This window comes from Oenanthe melanoleuca, chromosome 1A, assembly GCF_029582105.1.
Source record: "Oenanthe melanoleuca isolate GR-GAL-2019-014 chromosome 1A, OMel1.0, whole genome shotgun sequence".
In the NCBI taxonomy this organism is placed as follows: domain Eukaryota; kingdom Metazoa; phylum Chordata; class Aves; order Passeriformes; family Muscicapidae; genus Oenanthe; species Oenanthe melanoleuca.
This window is the reverse complement of record NC_079334.1, coordinates 10,779,396-10,798,819: the sequence shown is the minus strand read 5'-3', so window position 1 is coordinate 10,798,819 and position 19,424 is coordinate 10,779,396. Positions and strand designations below refer to the sequence as shown.

The 19,424-nt window shown below is 43.4% G+C and overlaps 1 protein-coding gene and 1 long non-coding RNA gene across 10 annotated transcripts in view; one reads left to right on the top strand and one right to left on the bottom strand.

Moving 5' to 3' along the window:
• The window catches only part of DUSP16 (dual specificity phosphatase 16), a 61,956-nt gene extending 46,201 nt beyond the window's left edge, over window positions 1–15,755 (bottom strand). For 6 of the 8 annotated variants that reach the window (XM_056481923.1, XM_056481928.1, XM_056481921.1 and 3 more), the window contains exon 1: window positions 15,374–15,550. The gene's annotated coding sequence lies outside the window, so the exon portion shown is untranslated. Of the gene's footprint in view, window positions 1–15,373; window positions 15,551–15,656 lie in introns of those variants that run through there. The other 2 variants (XM_056481924.1, XM_056481929.1) reach the window with 1 other exon arrangement.
• Window positions 15,756–16,179: 424 nt separating this feature from the next.
• On the top strand, window positions 16,180–18,347 carry LOC130248284 (uncharacterized). Of its 2 annotated transcripts, XR_008839624.1 has the most exons (3): window positions 16,197–16,268; window positions 16,823–16,964; window positions 17,209–18,347. It is a non-coding gene; the product is annotated as an uncharacterized LOC130248284 (long non-coding RNA). The 2 variants fall into 2 exon arrangements; XR_008839625.1 differs by lacking the exon at window positions 16,823–16,964 and having other exon boundaries at window positions 16,180–16,268.
• The last annotated feature ends 1,077 nt before the right edge of the window (window positions 18,348–19,424 follow it).

Genomic DNA, 19,424 nt, shown 5'->3' with positions numbered 1-19,424 from the left:
CACACATTAAGAAAACCAGTGCTGCTTGTAATACAGTCTCAAGACAAAAAGCAGAAATGCAAGTATTTACACCAGAAGTTAAAGAAAAAAAAATGTGGGTTTGTTTGTTAAAGACTTATTTTGAAAATGTCATGCTATGCACGCCAACTGTTGGCATCATAAACAAAAATAAATTCTTGCTTTTAACAGAAGTAACTGAAAAGACAGGCAGCTTAAGATGTCATTACACTTTCTCCTGGATTTTAACCACCACATGTTGCAATAAAAGCAGTGACAGAAAGAAAACATGATTAACTGATGGCCAGTCTAGAAAAATGCAGCACTAGGTAATGGTTTGACCTTCAAATCAAATCAGTGCATGTTTAGAAAATTTCCAGTACTCTCCTGAAGGAATTAAACTACCTGCTGCAGTCATCAAGCTCCCCTTCTTCAGTTTTCTTTTCTGACACCATCTTATGTGATGGATTTCTCCCCATACTTCTACACTGAATTTAGAGTTCTTCTCATTTTTCTACTTCATCATAACTCACTTCAAACCACATAGAAGGATGAGAAATGCTCACCTAGGCACATGATCTCTTCTCTAGTAGCACAGTAGTGTTTCTTTTTGCCCTAACTATGCTGCTCACACCTATACACTGCAGCAAGTGTAATTTTTCAGACCTGTTCTTTGACCAGATGCATCTTTGTTTTCTTCTTAAGCCATATAATATAACATGAGACTGTCATCTGTGCCACACTCCCTCCAACCACTATTTGCTGAACTGTCTCCAAGGACTTGGGTGTCAGTTCTAAGACTATTTGTGCTGACCAGAACTGCCTGGGTGAACACTTTGCCTCTGGGACCACCAAACATGGCAGTTCATGGTCTGTGACTGGCCTCCTGGGCTCTGTAATAAATCTCTTTAATACTGCATGGAAGGGATATTCTAAAAGAAGTATACACTAAGTAAAAATAAGCTGTGTCTTTGCTTTTACATGCCAAAGCAAACAAGATTAGTACTCCACAAAGAAAATAACCAAGTTATTTACCACTTTGGAATTTTACCAAGTATGTGATACAACCAAGCTAAAGCTGAGGATTTTAGGATATTTTCATTACAACTTGTTTTTGAATAATTAGGGCTCAAGACAGCACTAATTCTGCAGAAAAAAGATGCAAACTCCAATACCTTTTCTTAATCATTCCATCTCACAAGAGTGATCAAAACAAGATGAAGAAACAAGTATTTTGATAGCAAGGCCTCTGTGTTCAGCATTTCATAACACTTCTGTGGCTGTAGAGATGCCGTGTCATTCCAGACAGAGTGTATCTCAAAATGGAAACCTCTCCAGAAGGAATTTAGAGAATCATGCTTCCCAAATGAAATGAACACAGCTGACACAGAAGCAGAGAGTTCACTCTACTGTAGCCAGCCTTCCTTAGCTCCATTGCTAAAATGGCACTGAAGTCAACTGAAGCCCTCTGTACACAAGGAATCATAAGTTGCCATAAACACTGATGAGAAAAAGCCTTCTCCTAGGGGAAAATAAAACCAAACCAACCCCCAAAAGAGTCCATCAGGGGAGAAAAGGAGGAACAACAGGAAGGAGGAAGAAATCACTATGAATCTGGCATCTTTAATTCAGAAAAACATTAGAGCTCATGCAATTCCCACAAACTAAAGAAGGAATCAGTTACTGTGGAAAACGGGGAATAGCCCAGCCAATTCTGTTTAGAGAAGGAAGTAAGGGAAATACCATGCCAAGCACAAGAGGAATTTAATTTGATGGAAAATCTACATTTCAATTTAGCCATTGAACCACTGCAGGTCATGCCAAGGGACATTTTTTGTTCCGTGTTTGTTCTTTACCTGGCAATAGGAAAACAAGCTTTTCCCCTGCTCCTCACTAGAAGGATTTTACAATAAGTTGGAAAGGCAGGTCACTATTTGCATCAGCTCATTCCTGAGTGACAGTACCCACAACACAACCAGCTCACCACACTTCTGGAAGAGCTCCCACCAAAATCCCTGCCATGCTGCTGTGCTTCAGAAATGGTGGTTAAGACACCACTGGTTGGTCCAGAAGATCCTCAGCTCAAGGAGGGAGAGGAAATGAAAAGCTGTGTGTTTAGCTCCCAGCTGAGTCTGGAAGTTGTGGAAGGTATACATACCACTTCACAAGGAAAGGGAACAGGAAGCCATGAAAGAAAAGAGTCATTATGTTGAAATGGTAACATTTTCGTGAGGTTACACAGGCCAAATGAGCATATCCCAGAAAAATGTGAATCAAAGCCTTGGTAAAGAAACAGAAAGCAGCATAAGTGACAGCAGATAGAAAAAAAGGGAAAAAAGGAAAAAAAGGAAAAAAAAACTTTAGAGGAACAAAAAGGATCAGATATAAGAAAAATCCTAAGAGCTGATGCACAAAAACTGAAGAGTAGAATTAAATTTGATATTAGTAGCTGGATAATAATAACTGAGAAAGCAAAAATTGGTTTCTTTCCAAGGGCTCTCCTGCACAGGGTGCTGGCAAAAGGTAAGTTCAAGATGGATTAAGTCAGGACTGACACAGCAAAAGAAGATGGAAAAAAAATTTATTAACTAGGAGTAAGCCACCATGTTCTCAACACTTATGAGGGGATTAAGTATTTAAGGGTTGAGCAGAAATATGCAATGGTCACTAAAACAAGCTATTCCAGCATAGGTACAAAGTGCTTGTAGAAAGTGCTATACATGACAGAAAAGACAGACAGAAAGATTGCTGAACTTCAGCACCAGAACAAATTAGTTAAAAGTAGCCACACAGTCTCCGGCAGACCTTATGACCAGCACAAAGAACGATATGGCAAGAAATGAGGGAGGACCCAGAACCACCCTTCCCTCCCAAACCCACCATCACATTTGTTCATGTGTCTTTGAGCATGCCAACTCCATTGCTTGAAAGGATTTTACATAGAATTTCAAGAAAGCTCACTTTGAAGTCTATAGCGAAAAGTTAAAAAAAAAAAAACAAAACCAACTATGTTTTAAGATACATGTAATATTTACAACCACATGCACCTATTCCCTACCTGAGGAGATGGGAAAAAACCTTTAGAGGAGTATTAGAGGGAAAAAAAAAAACCAAATTGATGTGTCTGTTGATAGTAACAACATTGGATGAAGGCACTGGGAATTAACCACTTTAGATTTGCACCTGGAGGGCAGAGCTGTGCTGACATGACAGACAGGTTACTTCAGTTGACTGGTTTGCACAAACCCACATGCAAATTTGGCACAAGTCAGCAAAATGCAGTCTTCATGGTCTGGCAGGGAAAAAAAAAAAAAAAAGTCTCTTCCCTGAATGATAAAAGCCTTCAGCTGACAAAATGTCACCAGCAACATGACTAGTCCCAATGTGCTGTAAGAGTGGCAGGTTCACCAGTAGGATGTTCTGGATTCCCATCTGCACAAGACAGAATCTTCTGCAACACCATCCCTTCCAGTGTGGATGCCATTCCATTACAGCAGTGCCATACAGAGCAGAGCTCCAGTTGAACTTGCAGAATCATTTTACTCCAGGCAGGACTCCAAGAACATGGTCCTGGTATTACTATGCTATTACTTAGAGTAAATGTAAGGAACACTCAAACCCCCCCAAATGATTGAGATTGAAACTATATAAAAACACAGCATTAGGATTAAAAAGAAATCAGACACCACCACTTGAAAAGGAATGGGAGTGCTAAAAGGAGTTGTAGGTTTAATCAACACTTCCCCCAGAGCAGTGGGCAGAGATGACACGAGCTATTAACAAGTGAGAAAAATAACAACTCTGAACACACTGGCACCATCTAAGTTAATATGAGAAGGAAAAAAATGAATAGACATTGCTGGCTATCCATTCTTAAAGCAGAAAGATTTTTCATTTTACCAAACAAGTATGATATAAAAGAGGTTTCAAGGTTCGAGAGGTTTTTATTTCACTTCCTTTGAAAGACCAAGTAATGAATACGCTTGTTATTTCTGATCAGACAGATACACCATAACCTACCAAATGTATAAAATTTACCTGCCTACTTAGGATAGTAATGACCACTAAAACTATCTATTTCATGAAGACCATGTATCCAGATTTTCTCAATTCATTATCCCTAGAAAGAGCCTAAGAAACCTTATCATCTGCAAAGCTATTTTGTTCTGTTTGCTAATTAATTGCTTTTCTTATCATATAAGCCATCAAAAAACAAGAAGAAGAGTCACATTGAGTGAAAGCTTTGTAAGATATAAGCTGCTCTGGAGAGAGCATATGGGTACATATACACATGTGCGTGTTCATGTACATGGTTTCTATGTGGGTGTATATATGAAAACACACATACATATTATGTCCTATATATGTCCTATTTATGTCCTGGCCATGTTTTAGAGCAAAAGCAGCCTGACAGAACCCAAGCTCTAAACTTATTAGGTGGCAGACAAGAGTTTCCAATGGAGCACAAATCTCCTGGAGCCCTGGGAAGCCAAGCCAAGCTAACTCGAATGCACAGTGGCAAACAAAGAACAATCAGCTTAATAGCCAGAATCAATGGCTCCAGCCTTGGTTTCCAGTGGGTAAATCCATGTCATGAATATACTTCTTGCTGCCTCTGCAGAAGACAAGCTTGAGGGGGTACATTCCATGGCAGCTTAAAACAAGCAAAGTCAGGGCTACCAGTGAGCAGCCGAGTCCCTCATGCCAGCTCACATGTTAATCCAGCAAGCTGACTCAAAGAGCTACATCAGTCACAAACCGACTGGACAACCAAGTAGAATAAACAAATGCAGCAGTAAACCACAGCCAGACAATCCTCAAGCATTTCTGGTTCCCAGCTCTGGCTCACTGTGGGATCCTGACAGCCATTAAAAGAGTGAGTTTGAAAAGACAGTGGCTGGGAAGACAAGAAAGAATCTCGGTATCTGCAAGGCTTTGGTGTTACTTGCCACAGAAATGCACTCTGTGTTGTCCCTATATGAGACAGAGAGCTCCACTACTTTCAGCAGATCCATGCTGATGTTCTCCAATTCCACTTTTACTGTGACTGAACCCACTTCTTTTGATCAACAAGGTTAATAGCCAGTTGGGCAGAACACAGAAGAAAAGACAAGACAGTGTACAAAGTATTTTACTTCTCAGATTTTAAGAAGGTAGGTAATTTAAGGTCTGGCACAGAGCAAACAACCACCTAGAGTCTATGGAGCAAACAGTATGATGGATTTCTGGTCTGCTTCAAACACAAAGAAAATAGGCTACTTGTGAGTTTATTCCCTGACTTGGCCTCGAGTGAGGTATGAACAGTCACACAAACTACCCTAAGCAGCAGGCTCAGGGCAGCAGCTACAGGCAGAGGGACTGGGTCAAGCAGCCAGATGTGGTAACCCTTGCTACACGCACAGCTGGAAAAAGGCACTTTGTCAATAGTCTTCAGCTGCTGTTCTTCTGCTTTGTGTATTTAGGTTAAGGGTCCTTGGGGCCCTGACTACTTGTACTTACAAAGCACTCCCACCAATGGCAGCATTTAGCATAACTCCAAAATGTTAGAAGACAAACAGCAAGGGCTTGGGGGAGCTGGCACATTTGTACCTACAATGTATTGAGAGGATATCAGCCTCTTGTACTCAACATATTGTAGAAGCAAACACAGATTTTGCCAACTTTTTTCTTCAACCTAATTTTCTCTTCTGTCTAGAATAACTCCATACATACCAGATCTTAAAAGAGCCAACAATAAATTACTAACAGCATGAAGAAAAATAGCAACTCACAGTAGAAGTATTCAGACAGATAATTTTCCACACTTCTTCCCATCCTCTCAGTTGTACTGAAAGACATGTCTTTATGTGGATTCAGGAGCATGCTATTTGAAGCTTAAGCCTGTAAACCTTAAAAATCTTCAACATGAAGATATGGTCTATAATGAAAAGTTTCAAAACCAACTAATTCTTAAATATTTACAAATCCCTAGTGATAAAGACCAAATACACAAACCCACAAAATGTTTTCTCAAAAGCCATCACATAATCTCACCCAACATTTCTAGTTTTTAAGGTGTATCTTCAGTTACGTGAATTATATAAATCAAAAAAACTGTTTGACAACCTTCAGAAGATATTTTCTATATACACAATTAGTATTTACTACTATGAACCTACTAGAAATTACACCCTTTCCTGCACTTCCTACAGCCTGTCAAAAAGACTTCTCATACACACAGAAAATAACTCTTCCCTTATCTACTCCTACAAGCCTAGCATTACCAACCAAAGTAGAATGATCCTACTCTGTTGTCAGACAGAACAAACATTAGAACTACAGTTTCTGTGATTTAAATGAAAAGTCATTTTCATGTGCAACTAGTGCAGAACTTTTCTTCCTTTTAAACAATACTTTTATTCTCTCTTAACTCTACCTTCTTCTTTTCTTTTCCTTTATTTTACCTACATAGGTATATTTTCACAACATCTGATCAATACCTCTTCTTTCTATTGTGCCCTGTCCTTTCTCCCTCTCCAGTTCTTTTCCTTACACACATCCTCCTTTTCTAGTACTTTCACTATGAGAGAAGTTGACCTTCAGAGAATACAGCTTTTGAAACTGGATAAACTGTTTGAAACCTCAGCTTGAGAAAGTGATAAGCCTGAGTATTTTTCCACTGTAGTGCAATTTAACTGCATTTTGAGTAAAAGCAGAAGGATCACAGCTCTGTCCACAGACATCAGAAAATAGAACTACATTTCAAGTTAACCATTTAAACATAAATCAGAACAAAATGTGCAGAATCTGGAATTCAAGGAAGCCCATTTTACTCCTGTTGGAGAAGCTGAAGGATGTGGTTACATGTTGGTGGTTCAATTTCTTTATCTACATCTTGTCCCAAAGCAGGTGATCTACATAACATCCATCCCACTTCACCTCAAAGAAAGAGTAATGCTATTTTCTGCCAATTGATAAGACTACTCCAGCTGTGCTTTCAAGTATAACAATTGACATCTGAAAGGGAGAGAGATTCCAAGGAGGAAGTTAGGCTTGTATATTCTCATTTTACTACAAAAATTACAAAAACAGGTAAATAAGTAATAAATGGCTAAGTAAGCATAAGGTATGGCTGTATAGAAAAGCAGTACCACAAGCTGAACCAAACACTAAGCACTCAATAGAAATGCCTTACTTTGGTGGCTATAACGTGAAGATTTTTGTAAGTACACTCAATAATTCAGTTAAGCAAAAACATATAAAAATGTTACTACTGGATATTTACTCCAGTATCAGGCAGGTTCTAGGTCAGGGAAAAAGCATTAAGTGATGAAGTGATGTGCTTTTTTTCTTTAGGATATCTAATATCTACTTTACACTGAAAGGTTTGTTTTCTTTTTTTTTTTTTTTTAATTTTTTAACCAAAAATGAACTGGAGATCACATGTCAATACTGAGATATGTATGTGTGTATATATACATATAAGCTGAGCATGTACATACACAAAAACTTATATGCCCAACATTCCTCCCAAATTATTTCATGACACAAATTCTAAATTCTTGGCTTTGAAATACTTTAACCATCAATACAGTCTTAATTTTTTAAATTATTCATGATGCCATGAAAGCCATTTTTCTGTCAAAGTAGACAGCCTCTTTCAGGGGAAAGGGGGAAAGCAAAAAATGGAAAAAACCACTATTAAAGGGCTTGGCCACCTTTAACAATTCCCAAAACAACTCATCTCTCTAAGCCAACATTTGCTAACAGTGTCACTGTATCCAGCTTTTTTTCTGTGCTTGCCACTAAGCAGCATATTCAAAGAGATAGTCCCAAACCCTTCTGAAAGGCCAGGACCTGAACCTTTACTGTGAAGCAGTCCCCTCTTCCCATCCACCCACCTCCCCTACTGCATTACCTCCTTACTGTTGACTTAAACAGTAGACAAAGTTAGTGACTGAAAAGAACATTCTACCTATTTTAATGCTAGTTCTTAAAAATCCTCACCATGACTCAGTTAGAAGGATTAGATGATCACTGGTTGAACCCTCAATATCGTGCAAGTAGAAGAAAAAGATTTAGTGTTAAACAGCAGCTGTATTTTCACTTAGCTATGCAGACATCTCATAGCCACTTTGCCATACTGGCTTATGTCTGGGGGTTTGAATAAAAATAGCTAATGTGCTTGCTTGTTACACCATGAAACAAAGTACACAAAGCAATTGCCAGGACTGGTTTTGCCCATGAAAGGCAATGGTCATTAATAGCTTGTATTTGCACAAGGCTGTCAGAGGAGCAGCATGCCTCATGTGCTTCATCCACAGCTTTCTATAGGTTAAACCATACATGAGGCAGCAGGGACAAATGCACCACACATTTCCTCATTTCACAACAGGTCATGCCTGCAGGAGAGCTGGCAAGTGATGCAAGCCTCGGTTGCAGAAAAATATTCAAATCCTGTAAATCTGTGGGGGTGGAATGATGGGTGTCTCTTCATGAGAACAGTATATTGGGAAAATGTGCAGTGACAGTAATAGTTAATCAGTATTTCACCACTTTCTCTTGCTGTCCAGACCAGTATCTTGGAGGACCACTATCCTGTTCTTTTTCATCCCTGTTTTTCTTGAAGGAGATAAATTTCTTCCAGTAATATTTAGACAGGAAACAGGCAACAAATGGACTACTCATCTAATCACATCTGGGCTGGATAGGGAATTTTTCAGGCATCTTCTAATAGGTCTACCTGGAAATCCCAGCAGACAGTGAAATGAGCCACACTGAGGAAACAGGCATTGTCCCCTGGATGGTAATCACACGTGGGTCTGTATCTATGGTTATTAAAAGTGTGGCATTCTATCTCTAACATTATGAATTATCTAATTATCTAAGCAGAACAGAGGACTGAGAAGCTGACAGAATGCCCACACTGTGTCAGCCATGAGAATTCAGGGATTTTCAGCAGCTGGACAAGAGATGCCATTCCACCAACCAGGAAAATCAGACCTATTCAGCAGAAAAGTTACAAGCAAGAAAAATCAAAACAAAAAAGTGAGATTTTGAGAAGCAAACAAGGTAGCAGCAGATAGTACAACTATAAGCAGCTCTCCTAGCTTTATTAGACTTCATTGTTAAGTCCCCTACCAGCCAGGAGAACATGAAGTTTACCAGCTCTCATAAGGACAGTGCCCATCTGCCTTCAGCTGCCTCTGTCTTCCTGAGATACAGGACTATGAACATACAGACCAGTCGCTGGAGATTACCCTTCTTATTATTATTCAGTGAGGCCTCCCAGCACACACTGTGTAATAGTTGGAGAGCTTTAAGGAAACTGAAATGACATGGAAGTAGCCTGAGAAAAAAAGGGAAGAAGGTTCAGGGTACTCCTGCTAGGAGAAGAGACTTACCATCAATGCAGAACTCCAAGCAGACTATGGGAAGAGAGTCTTCCACAGCCTATCCTCAGTCTGGAGCACACCTGCCTTAAACACAAGGTCTTCTGACAGGTGGAGGGAGCCCTCCTAAAATGGTGACACCATTTGCCTTCTGCTGATCTGGATTCAGTCTATTGCATATTTTTAAATTTCTTATAACCCAATAACGTATCAACCCAATGCACCAAGATTACTGCAGTACTCCTTTGCTGCAATAGTTGTTCTTCTTGCTTAAAAACTGGCAAATATTTAGGAATCTTTGTGAAACCAAGCTGAAGCTTATTTTGTTTGCTCCCCAACTGTTCTTAGTAAGAGGCCTCTACCTAAATCTTCTCAGTTTGGAAGGGCATTTCTGAGTATGATGGCATTAGAAGAATGACATGAAACACAGTTTCTTCCCTCTCCACCTGTCTTCTCTCCCAGTTTTCCAGAGCTCAAACACACTCCCATGAAAGTCAGGGAGAGCAAAGCTGGAAACCAAGAGAAAACACTGTATCCCAAGCATGAATTTTCAAGTAGGGAGGTATGAAACTCCAAGGCCTAAGCACTTGTAACAAAACACGTCTGGGAACTGGATAGGTGCTAGGTGCTATACATATTCCAGGCAGCATTAATAGAATGAGTGGAAAGTAACCCCATGCCTGTTCTTCAGGTGATTTCAACCCACCTCTGACATTAAGGCTTGTTTCAGTAGCAGGATGGCTGAGAGAAGCACTGTGAAGCATAGTTCAGACTCTTTGCGTGGATTTGTAAAATGGTGTTTAGAAGATGGGTGCCTGTCCTGATTGAGGGACTACACAAACTTAGTGAAATATGCACTATGGAAAAAGGCATGCCCTTGGAAGGACCATCATTCAGGTAAAAACCCAAGTTCTGGCATGGGATTTGAGTCTACAAGGTCTGGGGTGAATGATTCTTACAGCTAGCAATCAAGAAGCAAAAACAGCATATGGGCTATTAAAAGTGTGGCATTTATATCTCTAACACTATGAACTATTCAGCCTAAACAGAACTATAAAGCCTAAACATGCTTTACTAGGGGTTCAGTAGGAGCAAAATGCAGCACTGAATCAATTTTATCCGGAATAGTGTGGGAGGAGGGAGAGTTCCTTTCCTATTTTGAGAGCAATATCTATGCTACACATGCAGAGCCAAAGCCTTCTAATCCAGCAGGCTGAATACATACTAGTTATTCAAACTCAAGAACGTGTGCATAAAAGGAATTTCATACAATTAGTCCCTGTTGTCCTCCCCAGTTTATGCTCTCTGTAAAGTTCTCATTCCAGTATTGCTACATTACACACTCAGACCCATCTTTTTGCCTCCCAAAATTTTACATTACTGCCTTCAGTAAAGCAAAAACACTAGACAAGCAGGCAGGGATATGTAAAAATAGTGTCTGTATAGCCACTAATCTATCATTTTGTCAACAGGCTCAAGTAATAAAAATCACTTCAGTAAAGCAAAACTCAAGTGAAGCAGAATGAAAATAGGTAATGCTATTTCAGTCTCAAAATTAGAAAATGTGTCCATTTTCTGCCTAACTAGTGAAATGGAACACAGTTCCACTATGATTTTATGAATAATTTTTTAAATTTTATTTTACCAAACCATCACTCTGGCTAGTGTGCAAAAAGATGTTTTGGAGAAAAAAAATTACATTTATTCTCAAGTAATGAAAGCTTACGAACATCTCTACTTTTGTATCTTTACTTGCTAAACAAATGACAGAAGCTTGTATCTTCAGCTGGAAAAAAAAGAAGAGTGTAAATGTACCTGAGGAGGTCTGTGCAAGGAACTGATCCTAGTGTATGAGGAACGAGAGTGAAAACTCAGATGGCACAGGGAAAAATTAGTTCCAAAAACACACCTAGAGAGAAGCTGTATAAGTCACTGGCAAAGTAAGTATCATATTGTAACCAGGAGAGAGCAGAGATAACTAAACTCTGCTCAAAGAAGAAGAGAGTTCCTTTCGCACCTTGGGACAGTGAAAGCACAGACAAGCAGCACCATGGGAGCTCAGGAATGTCCCCACTGAATCCCCGGCCCCACCGGAAACCTCCCATCACTGGAACAACACTCTTCCCCCTCTTTCCTAGCTTGCCCAATTATTAATTTCGGTGGGGTTTGTTTCAGCTGCCGGAGCATTTCATAGGGACACAACGTGGCAGGCTGCCAGCCTTCCCATAGCCAGCTCCGAGTAGGACACTCTTGGCTCAGCAGCAGACAGCACAGCACAAGGAAACACAGGGCCTTGAACTCACGCCCGTCTTGGCTCCTGCCCTCCATACACACATCCTACATGCAAGTCTGCTCTGAGTCCTGAGCAGTAATTCACTGGTGTCCAGGACCATCTCGCTGGAGCCCAGGGAACCTGCCAGCAGGCCCTACCCATGGGCAAACCAGGAGCTGCTCAGGTTAAAACTAGGTAAATCGAGAAGTCAAGATGCCAAACTTGACCATTAATATCTATTTTGTGCTTACTTTGGGTGTTATGGGAACTTACAGAGTAACTGCAATAGAGATTTGCTATTTGGAGCTGACAAGACACAGCAATGCAAAGATCAGACACGGTGGAGCTGAGAAGTGAAGTGGTGATACGAGCTGCCCGACTGCCATGCCTGTCCTCAGACAGTAGGATACTGCAGGAGCACAGGGCATCCCAGCCTCCTCCCTTGCTCCAGGGGCAGATTGATCTCCATTGGCTTTAGTATTGGGTTGAGGATACTACTATAATAGTGATAAATTCCTGAGGATAGGGTCCCCCAAGTAACAACTACAAGGCAGCCTGAACTTAGTGTTCACTTCACCTTCTTGCAAATGACCCCTGGTCTTCAGTCAATTAATAGAACAACATCCTGACCCATACATACCACCAGGCCAGCCATCACCTGTGGCCTTTGATTTATGCCGAAAGTAGAGGCCATGTATGCAACTGGAAGCCCTAAAGGATGATACACTATCCTTTGTTTGTAAGGGGGATACAAATAAACCACAGAAATATTAGTGATACTGACATGTACTTCTCAGTATTTAAAAAATATTCTACAGAAATCCTCCATGTCACAATGCTCATTCTGGAAGCAATCCCAAAGGAATTGTAGGGAAAGTGAATGTACCATTTGACACATTAGCGACATGCTTCATTCCTTCTATCACCAAGAAAAACAGCTTCTTGAAAATTCTTAAATAATCAAGGATGTAGCATTACACAACCATGCACAATATACTACAAGATTGAAAGAAGCATTTAGTCACTATCATAACAACAAATTCAGAGGGGCAGATTCAGTGTAGTCACAGACCAAACCCATGTTTCTTTCAAAGGTTGAAAAAAATGTGGAAAAGAAAAAGGAAGGGATGTGTCAATCCTTCCACACCTCATCCTTTGACAGTAACTACTCTATGCCATCTGGCTATTAAGGACTGTCAGCACTCGAAGAATATCCATGATGCTTTCCTGACTGCTTCTACAGAAAGAAAAAGAAATGTCCTAGAAAATGCAGCTGACATGCTACAAAGTGAAAACTATCACCCTGCTGCCTCCTTTTTCTTGGGGGGAAAAAATGCTTCAGCCGTACCTATTGTATTTCTTAGCTAAATTGTATTTTGAAGAATTGTATTGTGAAGATTATGGAACAGAACTTTAAAAACCCAGATGATGGAGCAAAGCCCTCGCCCCGCACATCCCTCTTGCTGCCCCAACGCATTGGAGCAGTGCTCACTTGAAGATAAACGCAAGTAACAGTATTCAACATCTAACTTGGCTATTTGACATTTCTGAGGAAGGCTGAGAAGAGCCTGAATTTAGCCCCTGAGGGCCTATGTGAATCCCTTATCTGATAGGCAGGAGAGCGACTGGCCCATCTCACATCCAGTTTCCAGTGACTCCGCATGGCCTCGCTCCCCCTGTGAGCAGCGGCACAGAGCTCGCAGGGCAGAGTCGATTTGCCAAGGAAGGTGCACAGGCACATGGCAGATCCAACCACAACTCCTCCCACGGGCTGAGTGAGGGCTGGCACCCCGCCGGGCTGGCTTGGGAGACAGAGCTCCCAGCGAATCCATTTAACACATTCCTGCACAGCTTCTGCCGATACCGTCCCTACGGCCAGGCCAAGCTAAAAGCAAACACCCCTGCCCAGCCAGCTGTCTTTGCTGGAAGAGTGTGCATTTTTACGGAAACAAAGATAATTGAGCTTACTATCTTCTACAGAAGTTTTTCTGGTGTGATTTTGTTCCATTACATCTGCTGGGGTAGCTAACAAAAGCAGAGTTACTGGAGCAAGAATGTACTCAGGTATCTTTATACAACATGTTATGCTTTTAAATGCTTGGTTTGTTTTTCTGGACCTTTCCATATGTATTAAACCATAGCAAAAAAAGCATTTTGAAGCTACCATGTGCAGCACAGGAACTGACACATTCTTTGCTGCTTTTATGTATTTGTTCATTTGAAAAGGGGCCTTTAAATTGTATATTAAGATTTACCAAAGCACTATTATATTAAACAAGCATAACAAGTGGAACTTACTACAACTCAGATATTTCCTATAGATTCCATCCTCAACATATTAATAAGTATACTCAGTAAATGCAAGATTAACTTGTGAATATCACTATTCTTTGTATCTTTTGTCATTAAAAATGAAAGCTAAAAATACATGTACACCTCCCTGCTGCATACTTCGCTCCACATTCAAGCAGAAACTCCCAGACAACCAACATAAACAACTGTGATGAATGTTTCAATCTCCAATGGGCAGTGGGACGAACACCATAAAAAGAAATTAAGACTTACTATTTTTCCACCTCCCTCAAAACACAAGAGTCTAAACCAACTCCTGTTTGGTCAGTTGTGACTTTGTAAACTCTGTATCTACCAAACCACACACTGCCAGAAATAGCATAAATCTCAGAGCAAGGATTACAAAATCATTCTGGGGTTTTGGTTGGGGTTTTCTCTTTTAAGAACCCCAACACACATCCTTGCAAAGGGAAACAGTTCAATCTGCTTTAAGGTTTCAAAACTAGCACAGATCTATTTATTCTGCTGGGTATACTCCGAATGTTTGAACAAAAAAAGTTAGTCATAGGTCAGACAATACAACTCGCTATCACTACACCCTTCATTTGAAGGGAAACCAAAGAAATCGATTTTATATTTCAACAATCTGGAAAGACGGTAATAGAAAGTAAATTTTCCTGGGTTTCCCTTTCTAAAAAAAAAAAAAAAAAAAAAAAAAAAAAAAAATCATTTAAAAAAATTAAAAAAAAAAAAAAAAAATCCCAGCTTCTGATCTGATGTTTTTTGGCCGCTAAAAAACCCTGCCATTGGTCAGGCTCGGCAATAGGCACATCCCATACACCTGGTGATGCGCGCTCAGCCCCGCATCCCGGGCCGGGGGGACAAAGCCGGGAGCGGGGATCTGTCAGGCCGGCGCCAGCCCCGGGCCGGGAGCTCGGGCGAGCGCGATGCCAGGTTAACAATTTGCAATTTGCCTCCCTTCTGGACGCCGCGGCAGCCCTCCATTTTGTCAGCCGCCTCAGTTTAAACGTTTTCCGAGTCAAAGGCAGAACTTCAGCATTTCTTCGGGAGCCCTGCGGGGCTTTAAAGCATCCCCGACCATTTTGCGCAGCCCGCCCGGGGCCAGCGCTCCGGGCTAACTTTAGCAGGGCGGCCGCGCACGCCGCGGCTCCCGGGCAGCGCCGAGCCCCCCGCGGGGCAGCCCCGGGCTCCTTCCATCGCTTCTGCCGGCGGCGCCTCCGCCCGCCGCGCTCCGGCGGCGCCCGGCTTCCTCCCCGCACGGAGAGGCAGGTGGATGCCGGGAGGAGGGCAGCGGAGGACGGCCGGCAGGAGCCGCGGCGGCGGCAGGGTGCCGGCAGCAGGTAGGGAGGGCAGCGCGGGGCGGCCGCCGGTGCCGTGCGGTGCCTGTGCCGTTCCCCCTCCCTCCGGCCCCCGTTCTTACCACCTGCGGAGGCGGCCGGAGCCCGCCCGGGCCGGGGCAGCGACCTGTCCACTGCGGGCGCTCTCCTCCGGAGGTGAGGGGGCGGCGGGGAAGGGCATGCGGGAGGAGGGAGGGAGGGCTCCCGCCGCCCGCCTCTCCCTCACCTCCCTCCCCCTCCTCCTCCTCCTCCCCGCCCAGCCCGGCGCGGCCCGGCCCGGCCCCCCCGCGCCCCTCGCCCCCCTCCCGGCTGGGCTAGCACGGGGTGACCCCGGGCCGGGGTCCCGTGCGCTGCTCCGGCACTTACTGTGTCAGCCCTGTCAGTGCATCAGCCTGTCCCCTCGGCAGGGGTAAAAGCGATTGCCCACCGGCCTCGACGCTGCCGCCCCAAACAACTTTGGCTCCTTCCAGTCGCTCTTTTTCCTTCTTCTTCAATAAGGGAAAATAAAAAAAAACCAAACCAAAAACCCTCCCAAAAAACTACCAAGCCCCAGCAATTTTAGAAATTAGAAAAGAAAAAATATATTCGGCTTTTTTTTTTTTTTTTTTTTTTTTTTTTTTTTTTTTTTTTAAGAGTGGGAAGCGTGAAGGTGGGAGGGGAAAGGAGCAAAAAAAGGAAACATTTGGAGCTTTGGAGCTCTGTTTTCCCACTCCTTCCCCCCTCCCTCCCAAGATGGCTTGAAAAAATTAAAAGGGGACAGCGATGAGGGGGACACACACACACCGAAAAGCTCAGCAGGAGGGAAAAAGTTTGGGGGTTGGGGTTTTTTGTGTGTGCGTTTGGTCTTTTTGTTTGTTTGGGGTTTTTTGTTTTGTTTTTTTTAAAAGCCTTAGAATCCCAGAATGACCGAAACGACGACAAACACCCGGGAAGAGCAGACATAAGGAGAGGAACGAGCGAGAGAAAAGAGTTTTGCTGGTCAGTAAACTTCAAGCTGCTGGGATGAGGTCATTGGTGTAAATATAAAGCGATGGCGTCATTTGAAACCAATCCCAGTGAATGAACTCAGCCGGGGGGTGAAGGTGGGGGGAGAGGGTGAAGGAGAAAGAGGAGGAGCAGCGAGAGAGGATCCCTGCGGGGCCGCGGCGGCAGCAGCCCCGGCGGCGGGAGGCGATGGCGGGGTGGGGGGTCTCTCGCTGTCCCCAGGGCAAACACGGGCCCACCGCCCGCGGCCTCCGGCGACAGCCGCCGGGCCGCCCCTGGGAGGAGCCGCGGCCGCGGAGCGATTCAACCGAGCCGCCGCCGCGGCCCTTCCCCGCCCCTCGCCCGGCCCCCGCCCGGCTCCGCTCCGGCCTCTCGGCGGGGCCGCCCCGCCCGCGGCCCCTGCCCCGCGCGGCCCGGGGCCTGCCGGCCATGTGGCGCCGCGCGACGCCTCGGCCGCCCGGCCTGCTCCGCTCCCCCTCCTCGCCTCCCCTCTGCCCTGCACCGGCGAGGGGCATCCCTAAATAGCGGCCTGGCCTTGGCTTTTGCAGAGTGCCGCTGTGCGGTGCCGTGCAGAGCCGCCTGGGTGTGAAGGCGTTGCATCCTCTGTGGTAGTGGTACGGAATCATACAACCACGGAGTGTTTGAGGGGAGGGAACTTAAAGTCATCCAGTTCCAACCGCTGTCACTGAGGTGGGCAGAGCACCCCTGTGGGCTATATGGAATACTGATGTGTAAATAACCTTGCTAAATAACTTTAAGAATCTGAAACCACCCAGTGAAAATCTATGCAGATACACAGAAGTATATGTTATTTTTGCCTGACATGTATTTGTTACGGCTAGTACCAATCCAAAATGGTAAGATACATCCATCCGTCTTAGGCATCCTTCTTCCAGGCATGACAGAATATTTTGCAGTCCTCTTTCTCCCTTAGAGGCATCATTACTGTGGGGAACCTGCTGGCACTTCTGGGCATGCAGGACAACCTGCACTCCAAAATTCAAACTCCAGTCCATCAGCTCTGATGGCTTCTGAATCCCTGTGCCAGAAACCCTTGGAAGACAGCATGAGAAAGAGGATTAACTGCATGGATCCTTACGTTCTTGGTGGCTGCCTCTTCAAACAAAGTGCCTTGAGAAAAGCATGTGGCATTCACTCACTGTAAAATGGTTTGGGTGGTTGGTGTTTTGGGAAGCAGGTAACTCAGAATAAATTGTATGGGGAGGGGGGTCTGTCCTGTCAGTACTGACCAAGAATCACCTTTGATGAAGGCCCTCGTGTTAGGGAGTTGTGAGCTGTCTCGTGAGAAAGTCTTGTTGGCACTTGTACTGAACAGTCACGTCCTGTGTGAGGGAGTGCAGATGCGGGGGAGAGAGAAGCCCAAGCTCCATGAGAGAGACAAAAGATCAAAAGCAGTGAAAATTACCAAAAGAAATTATGGTAAAGCAATTAACATTGGGATGTTCACTCTTTTGCATGTGTCCCTTTTCTAGTAGCTGAAAAGCAGTTTTGCTCTTCTGTCTCAATAAAGCGGTGGCCCCAAAGATGCCTTTCCCAAGCCCCACAAAGTGCCCACAGCATTAAAAATCTGCACAATTAACTGCTGGTTAACAGAGCTAGAACTGACCCATTTTGATGAAGGGGATCAGAGAGTGTGCCAGAGAAACTGGAGGTGACGGCCAGTGCCCCAGCTCTTTCATTCCAGAAAATTGCAGGAACAAATAGTTCCAGCATGGTTATCCTCACAAAGAGAAGTGGGGAGCAATGGAGAGAGGTGTGTGGTGAGGAGGAAAGACATTTTGATTCTCTCTTCCCTTTTGTCACCTCAACTCAGTAACACCTTATGTAACAGGTTTGGCTTTTGTTTAAATTTTAAGACTGTGAAATTTTCCTGACTGTAAAACTGTAACAATAACAAGTACTTGGGATCTTTTGAAAATATTTTTCTTTTTAGTTAAAAAGAAATATAAATATATGCAGAAAAGTCTGTACTAGAACAGCGAGTTAAAGCTTTTTCAATATAGAGTCAGGATATTTCTTTTCCCTAATGTAATAAAAGATGTGACAAAACCAGTGGTGTCACAATTAATTTCTGCACATTGAAATTACTACTAAGAATAACTTATTTTCAACCAAGCTTGAGCCAGAAGTGTGATCTGGGAGAACACTGCAGGGTGAAACTGGACAGGTTCATTGCTAACCTGAAGACACAAACAGAAGGAATCAGGAAGTCTCAAATACAGCAGCATCAGACCTCATGTCATTGAGAGTAGGAGCTGCCTCCTGCTTGCAGTGGACAAAGTGTGAGTGTGTTGGCAGCTGACATCCCTCAGCTGGCTGTGGCCACACTTGTAGGAGCAGAAACTCCTTTGCGTGTCAGAGTCTTTACATCAGCTTAACTATTTTTTTTTTTTCACCTCTGAGAGCCTTTCCTTCCTCCCTACGACTTGCACAGCAAGCTCCTGGAAATGATCTGAACTGCAGGTGCAAGCCAGGAGAGTCAGGCCTTAGTTTAGAACCATATGGGAGAGAGAATGCCTGGCTTTGCTGGTGTCTCTGGCTGCTGACCTCCCCTCCCCAGATTTTTAAAGTCTGTCAATTTTATGAAATGTATTTTGCTACACTTCTGGTGAAGGATTTTTTGGCCTAAGTTCACTGTTTGTTTTTGAGAAAATGGTACTGAAAGAGTTAAAGTTAGCATTCCTTTCTTGTGCCTCCTTATGCGGCTTATGAGATAAGAAGATCAGAAGTGTCTATGTGGGGTAAAACAAGGGCAAAAGACATTGTGGTGGCTATCCAACAGGCTATGCAATAGCCCTTGAACTTTGACACTCCCCCGTGTCCTACCCCTTCGTGCCTCACTTCTGGCAGGAGTGGCTGCAAGTGTGTCACCCCTCACTGCCTCTGTTCCTGGGGGCCAGGGAGGGGCAATAGCTGAGTACTTTCAAGAGCTGAAGGTCATGCACCTTGCTTACAAAGGTTTCTCTTTCTTTATTACTACAAACTAGCACAGCTTTTTGTTCCCTTTCCAGCTAATGGATTTTGTGGCACTTCATTTGGTTAATCAGTTAGCAGTGATTAAACAGGGGAAAGATAAATGACAGCCTGAGTAACGTCATCATAGTTTCTTCGAAGTTGAAAGGAGTGGTT